Source organism: Salvelinus sp. IW2-2015, linkage group LG9 (genome assembly GCF_002910315.2).
Source record: "Salvelinus sp. IW2-2015 linkage group LG9, ASM291031v2, whole genome shotgun sequence".
NCBI lineage: Eukaryota > Metazoa > Chordata > Actinopteri > Salmoniformes > Salmonidae > Salvelinus > Salvelinus sp. IW2-2015.
Window position 1 is genome coordinate 25,704,195 of NC_036849.1, and position 7,757 is coordinate 25,711,951.

At 45.7% G+C, this 7,757-nt stretch overlaps 1 pseudogene; it reads left to right on the forward strand.

Annotated features, from left to right (window-relative positions):
• The first annotated feature begins 274 nt into the window (after positions 1 to 274).
• Positions 275 to 7,757, forward strand: part of LOC111969047 (protein GREB1-like) — a 26,796-nt pseudogene continuing 19,313 nt past the window's right edge.

A 7,757-nucleotide genomic window follows, 5' to 3' on the forward strand; every position in this document is an offset into this window, starting at 1 on the left:
AAGAAAACAGAGATATCTCAGGTCAGGGCGTGACACTAGAGTTTTGAAAAATTACATCGAGGTTCCGAAATTAGTGGCAAAGTGATTGTAAAAAACTGTAATATATGTTTCCCATGCCAATAAAGCCCTTTGAATTGAATTGAATTGAGACAGAATGAGCGAGTGAGAGAGAGAGATATATGGTGTGTTTGTGTATATTTACACATCTTATACTACTGGTTTGGATTTACTGTGTCTCACCATACTGTGTGTGTGTGTTTGTGTCAGAAGGTGATGTAGATGTGTTGCTGGAGAGTGCTGCAGTGGAGAGCAGGAGCCAACTGACCCCCCTGTCCATCAGTCAGGAGTGTACAGGAGACAGCAGGCCTGTAGACAGACAGACGGACAGAGCTACAGGCCTCCCCAAAGAGCCAGCCAGAGACACACACACAGACAGAGCAGAGAGCCCCAAGGACTCCTGCTCAGGTGAGACACACACACTGATCAGGAAATGTTTGTAGCCTGACTGAGCTACATACTGTATGTGTGTGTTGAATTGAATTTGTGTCTGTGTGTGTGATTTGTGTCTGTGCTTGCCGCGCAATGATGACTTTGTTGATTACTATACATTGTGTCTAATATGTGTGTTTCCACGTGTGTGTGTGTGTGTGTGTGTGTGTGTGTGGGTGTTGTGTGTGTGTGGTGTGTGTGTGTGTGTTGTGTGTGTGTGTGTGTGTGTGTTGTGGTGTGGGTGTGTGTGTGGTGTGTGTGTGTGTGTGGTGTGGTGTGTGTGTGTGTAGAGTACCGTGTGGAGTGGCGGAGGTACGGCCCATCCAGTTGGTGGTAGCCAGGAAGTGCTGTCCCTTGTGTGTCCATCGCTGACTCCAGCACTCAGAACCTGGACCTCGGCTCCTTCGACAGGGTCGACTTCCTCATCTGTGTCCCCCTTCTGAGGTCACCTTCCACAGACTGTACTGCATCTCTGGAACTCAGGTAACTGCCCCCCTCTCTTCACTCCTCCTCTCCTACCTCCTCTTATCCCCTCTCTTCCCTACTCCTCTCTTACCTCCTCTTTATCCTCCTCTCCTACCTCCCCTTTCATCCTCCTCATCCTACTCTCCTCTTATCCTCCTCTCCTACCTCCTCTTGTATCCTCCTCTCCTACCTTCTATTTATCCTCAATCTCCTACCAACCTCTTTATCCTCCTCACCTACCTCCTCTTTATCCTCCTCTCCTACCCCCCTTTATCCTCCTCGTGACCTACCTCCCTCTTTATCCTCCTCTCCTACCTCTCTTTCTCCTCTCTACCTCCTCTTTACCTCCTCTTTACTCCTCTTTATCCGCCTCTCCTACCTCCTTCTTATCCTCCTCTCCTACTCCTCTTTATCCTCCTCTCTCCCCCTCTTGTATCCTCCTCTCCTACCCCCTCTTTATCCTCCTCTCCTACCTCCCTTTATCCTCCTCTCCTACCCCCTCTTTATCCTCCTCTCCTACCTCCTCTTTATCTCCTCTTCTACCTCCTCTCTTACCTACCTCTCTTACCTCCTCTTTTCCTCCTACTCCTCTTACCTCTTTACCTCCTCTCCAACCTCCTCTTATTCCTCCTTTCTTACCCCTCTCCCTACTTCCTCTTTATCCTCCTTCTCCTACCTCCTCTTTATCCTCCTCTCCTACCTCCTCTTATCCTCCTCTCCTACCCCCTCTTTATTCTCTCTCTCCTACCTCCCTCTTATCCTCCTCTTCTACCTCCTCTCTTACCTCCTCTCTTACCTCCTCTTTCCTCCTCTCCTACCTCCTCTTTATCCTCCTCTCCTACCTCCTCTTTATCCTCCTTTTCTTACCTCCTCTCCTACTATCCTCTTTATTCCTCCTCTCCTACCTCCTCTTTATCCTCCTCTCCTACCTCCTCTTTACTCTCTTTCTCCTACCTCCTCCCTTTCTCCTCCTCTTTCTCCTCCTCTCCTACCTCCTCTTTATCCTCTTCTCCTACCTCCTCTTTCCCCCTCTTTATCCTCCTCTTCTACCTCCTCTATCCTCCTCTCTACCTCCTCTCTTTATCCTGCTCTCCTCCCTCCTCTTTATCCTCCTCTCCTACCCCCTCTAATCCTCCTCCTACTTCCCTCTTATCCTCCTCTCCTACCTCCTCTTTATCCATCCCTCCTCTCCATCTCCTCTTTATCCTTCCTCTCCTACCTCCTATTATCCTCCTCTCCTACCTCCTCTTTATCCTCCTTTCTTACTTCCTCTCCTAATCCTCTTTATCCTCCTCTCCTAACTCCTCTTCATCCTCCTCTCCTACCTCCTCGTTATCCTCTTCTTCTTACCTCCTCTTTCTCCTCCTCTTTCTCCTCCTCTCTCCTACCTCCTCTTTATCCTCCTCTCCTACCTCCTCCTCTTTATCCTCCTCTCCCATCTCCTCTTTCCCCTCTCCTACCTCTCTTATCCTCCCTTTTCTCCTCCTCTAATACCTCCTCTTTATCCTCTCCCTACCTCCTCTTTATGCCTCCTCTCTTACCTCCTCTTTATCTCCTCTGTTTCTTTTACTTCTATTCCACCTGTCAACAGACTCCCTCTTCTTTCTTTCTTTTACTTTCTTGTTTTAAAATAATTATTTATTACAAAAAAACACAAGAAGGGGTAAACATTAAAGTATTAGAACATGAAGGACAAACAATACAGCATCAAGACACTATCAAACATGTATCAGTCTTTCTGCAACAGACCATCCTTATGTGTGAGCGGTGCGTGTGCATGATAGTGATAAAAAATATATGTCATAGTTTCCTTTTTCATGATCACAATCTTGTGAAACCCGAACCCTCCAAGATCCCCCCACAGTCCCCGATAGCTATCCCCTCAACCATTCGAGACCCTCCCACAGTCCCCCCCAGAAGAAAAAAATTAAAATAGAATTAATTCCATTCCCCACCCCCAAGAACCCCCAATTAGCAACAACCAAGAGAACTAAAGAGAAAAAAAAGAAAAGACAGAAGAAAAACAGCAAACAACAATGCAAAAATTGTTTAAAAAAAAATATTATTTACAACAAAGACATCAAGGACAACTGAAATCATAAACAGCAATGCCTATTTATATGTTTGTGTGCATGTCTGCGCAGTTTACATGTATGTGTGTGTTCTTGTATGTGTTTATTTGAATGAGAGTGTGTGTTATATACATGTGTACAACAAACCTGCACGGCATCAGCCTCAGGCAAACCGCCTTAGATGTAATTCAAAAGTCGTTTATTATGTTTTTTTCCCTTTACCTTTTACATCATTCTCTCTTCTCACAGCAAGCAACTCACTCCACTTGTCTCCAATTCCACATACCAACCCTCAGCTTCCCTCAGCCCATCCATCTATCTCTGCTGGCCACCCACTTCGTATTTCTACGCAACACCAATATCTTTCAACTATACTATGATGTTTAACGTACAATTTCAACTCATCTAATCTATTAGAATCTACAGATTGCGTGTTGAAGATAATACTTTTTGCTAAGAGGTTAGTATATTATTAATGCTGACCCGGCTCTCCAGATCTCTAACAGTACTTTTCTAGGTCATTTTTAGATCAATGTTATGCATTTTCATCCATTCCTGAACCTGAGACCAGAACAGGCTACCTGAGGGCAATACCAACAATAAATGTTCTATTGTTCTGTAATCCTCACAGACAAATCTGCAGAGCTTCGATGATTTTATGCCACAAATATTCAACATTTTGTTGGTGGCAAGAATTTTTGCTATAATAAATTTAGCTGGAAAGCAGAAGTCGTTAATCTTGCGTTGTTTCTTGTATATACAACTCATACACCCTGTCCCCTGGAATTGGTACATCAAAAATCTCTTCCCAACTATTTTGCAAATCTGTATGGCACAGTTTTCAACATCCTGGTCCTCAAATGAAACTGGTATACTTTCCTATTTATGCTATTTTTATTCCTCCGCCATTTTGATCCTTTATTTGGCAGACAGACCAGTTCCCTACTCCTCCTCTGCACCCGCCTCCTCCATTTTGATCCTTTATATTGGGCAGACAGACCAGTTCCCCTACCTCCTCCCTCTGCCACCCGCCTCCTCCATTTGATCCTTATATTGGGCGAAGACCAGTTCCCTACCTCCTCCCTCTGCCACCCGCCTCCTCCATTTTGATCCTTTATATGGGCAGACAGACCAGTTCCCTACCTCCTCCCTCTGCCACCCGTCCTCCCTTGATCCTGTATATTGGCAGACAGACCAGTTCCCTATCTCCTCCCTCTGCCACCACGCCTCCCTCCATTTTTGATCTTTATATTGGGCAACAGACCATTCCCTACCTCCCCGTCTGCCACCCGCCTCCCATTTTTGGCGGCAATGCTGTAATCAATTGGTCTGTATCTTGATTGAATAAGACCTGTCCCCGTACAAGTTCTGCATAACCCACATGAAGACATAACTCTACCCATTACAATTTAATATAATTTAAGAACAAAATACTTTTCAAACATATTTCCCAGTAACACAAGGTATTTATCAACCAGCAATGTAAGTTCAGCCTAATATTTGTTGGAAACTTTGTTCTATCTTTTCAGGGGGATGAAATTGTATTGTAGCCAAGCTCTTGCAAAAGACAGATACAATTAAATCGAAAAATGAGACATGGCAATCTGAACAAGCAAAAAGGCCATTTTTAAACATGGACTTTCACTGAAAACACATTGTGCCACTGCTGTGCTTCTGTCTGTGTGTAAAAGGGAAAGGGATAGCCTAGTCTAGTGTTACAACCCAGCCCCTCTGAAATCAGAGAGGGTTGGGGGGACGCCTATATCAACGTCCTCATCATAGCACACGGGAGTCAGTTGTTGTTGGGGGTACCTGCCTTGCTCAAGGCAGAAACGGCAGATTTACGACCTTGCCAACTCTGGGATTCTAATAGGACCTTTTGGTTGTTTGGCCCGAAGCTCTTAACACTAGGCTACCTGTCGTGTGTGTGTGTGTGTGTGTGTGTTGTGTGTGTGTGATGTGGTTGTGTGTTGGGTGTGTCGTGTGTGGTGTGTGTGTGGTGTGTGTCGTGTGTGTGTGTGTGTGTGTGGTGTGCTTGTGTGTGTGTGTGTGTGGTGTGTGTGTTTATCCCTGCTGTGTGTGGTACCTCTAGGTGTCCTAACGAATCTGTGGGTTGGAGCAAGCTGTCTGTTCTCAGAGAGAGGCAGAGCGACTAGTGGTGAAGAGGACAGGAGGCAGGTGCGCATTTGATGACTTCTATAGAGCAAACAGGAATACGCCAACACTCTTATTCTGGTCTCATGACACGCTCACTGGGAATCAGCAGGTTTGTGTGTCTCCTGTGTGTGTGTGTGGTTCCTGTAGTTTCTAACAATGCATCAAAACATAAATGCTCCCTGGTATCCAAGGCAGAGAGAGGTAATGGTCGCAGGCTGTGGTGACTCATCGGCAGCTGGGTGGTGGATTAGCCTGTCGCTCAACTCCTGTCCAGATCAGAAGACTCCCCAACACAACCGACTCTCAACGTACCTCTTTCGTTCCCCTTTGCCCTGCAAACACAACACACACGCATCAGCCTGTACACGAGCTATCACTCGCTCGCTTTCCAAAATTGGTAAACCACTCTTCTCACATACAGTCCACACAGAGAGACGTCCACACACACACAGTCACATGTTTTTCTCAAACCTCGTGTGTGTGGTGTGTGTGTGTGTGTGTGTGTGTGTGTGTGTGTGTGGTGTTGTGTGTGTGTGTCTTGATGTGTGTGTGTGTGTGTGTGTGTGTGTGTGTGTGTGTGTGGTGTGTGTGTTTGTTGTGTGTGTGCGTAGGAAGTGGATCTGTACCTTGAGAAGACACAGTACTTTGGTGTGTGTGAGCTGCTAGACTCGACTCGTTCAGGCAGCGGTCTGCCTCTCCTCCGCTACGACAGTTCCTTCGAAAGCATGGCCTCTGTCCTGGAGGAGAGGTAACACACACATACATACATGTACATACACACGCATATACACACGCACACACACACAGAAACACACATATACTCACTCACGCAGTCACACATACACAAAAAAATACACACAATACATAAGATTTCATTTGGGCAATCCAATTTTTTTCATATTAAATGTTTTATTTATTTAACCTTTATTTAACTAGGCAAGTCAGTTAAGAACAAATTCCTATTTACAATGACGGCCTACCCCGGCCAAACCCGGGTTAACTCCCAATAACGGCTGGTTGTGATAAAGCCTGGACTCAAACCATGGTCTGTAGTGACACCTCTAGGACTGAGATGCAGTGCCTTAGACCGCTGCGCCACTCGGGAGCCCAGAAATGACACAAGCATGTAACTAATAACTGAATTTCTTGATCCCCCTGTCCCAGGTTCCCCAAGCTACACAGTGCAGTGATCCGGACCCAGGTTTTAATACAACACTACTGTGTGGCCATGATGGCCGTGTCGGGTCGGTCTGGCTCAGGGGGGCGAAGCCAACATAAACACACCTCCGTCGAGACGCTGGAGATCGTCCAGAGCCTGGTTAGCTCCGCCCAGCGATGCCCCTCCCACCACGGTCACATGGTGCTGCTACGGCTCCCCTCATTGGCACTGGCAAGGTGGGCCCACCAACGGCTGGTGCGGATCAGACAGAGACTGGGGCTGGGGGAGCGCTTTGAGATCATCCTGGGAAACCCCAGCCAAACCCTCAGCATAGGACAGAGCTTCACTGAGCGCATCAAGGTAAGGTTAAACAACAGGAGAACTGAAGGCCAGCATTCCGGAGTCGCCTCTTCACTGTTGACATTGAGACTGGTGTTTTTCAGGTATTATTTAAAGAAGCTGCCAGTTGAGGACTTGTGAGGCGTCTGTTTCTCAAACTAGACACTCTAATGTACTTGTCCTCTTGCTCAGTTGTGCACCGGGGCCTCCCACTCCTCTTTCTATTCTGGTTAGAGCCAGTTTGCACTGTTCTGTGAAGGGAATAGTACACAGCGTTGTACGAGATCTTTTCTTGGCAATTTCTCACATGGAATAGCCTTCATTTCTCAGAACAAAAATAGACTGATGAGTTTCAGAAGAAAGTTATTTGTTTCTGGCCATTTTGAGCCTGTAATCGAAACCCACAAATGTTGATGCTCCAGATACTCAACTAGTCTAAGGAAGGCCAGTTTTATTGCTTATTTAATCAGAACAACAGTTTTCAGCTGTGCTAACATAATTGCAAAAGGGTTTTCTAATGATCAATTAGCATTTTAAAATTCTAAACTTGGATTAGCTAACACAATGTGCCATTGGAACACAGGAGTGATGGTTGCTAATAATGGGCCTCTGTACGCCTATGTAGATATTCCATAGAAAATCAGCCGTTTCCAGCTACAATAGTCATTTACAACATTAACAATGTCTACACTGTATTTCTGAACAATTTGATGTTATTTTAATGGCCAAAAAATGAGCTTTTCTTTCAAAAAACAAGAACATTTCTAAGTGACCCCAAACTTTTGAATGGTAGTGTGTGTTTAAAGCGTCTCAGAGTAGGAGTGCTGATTTCGGATAAGTTTTGCCTTTTAGATCACATGAACAGGGGTAAGGTTCTAGCTTAGGGTTGTTACCCCACGTGACAGTTAGCTGCAGTAGGTTCCTTAGTGGACAGCATTGTAAAAGAATCTCAAAGTAGGGCAGGCGACATATACTGTAACCTTATTCGATCTATTACTGTCCTAGTACTTGGTAAACGCCTGTGTGTGTGTGTGTGTGTGTGTGTGTGTGTGTGTGTGTGTGTGTGTGTGTGTGTG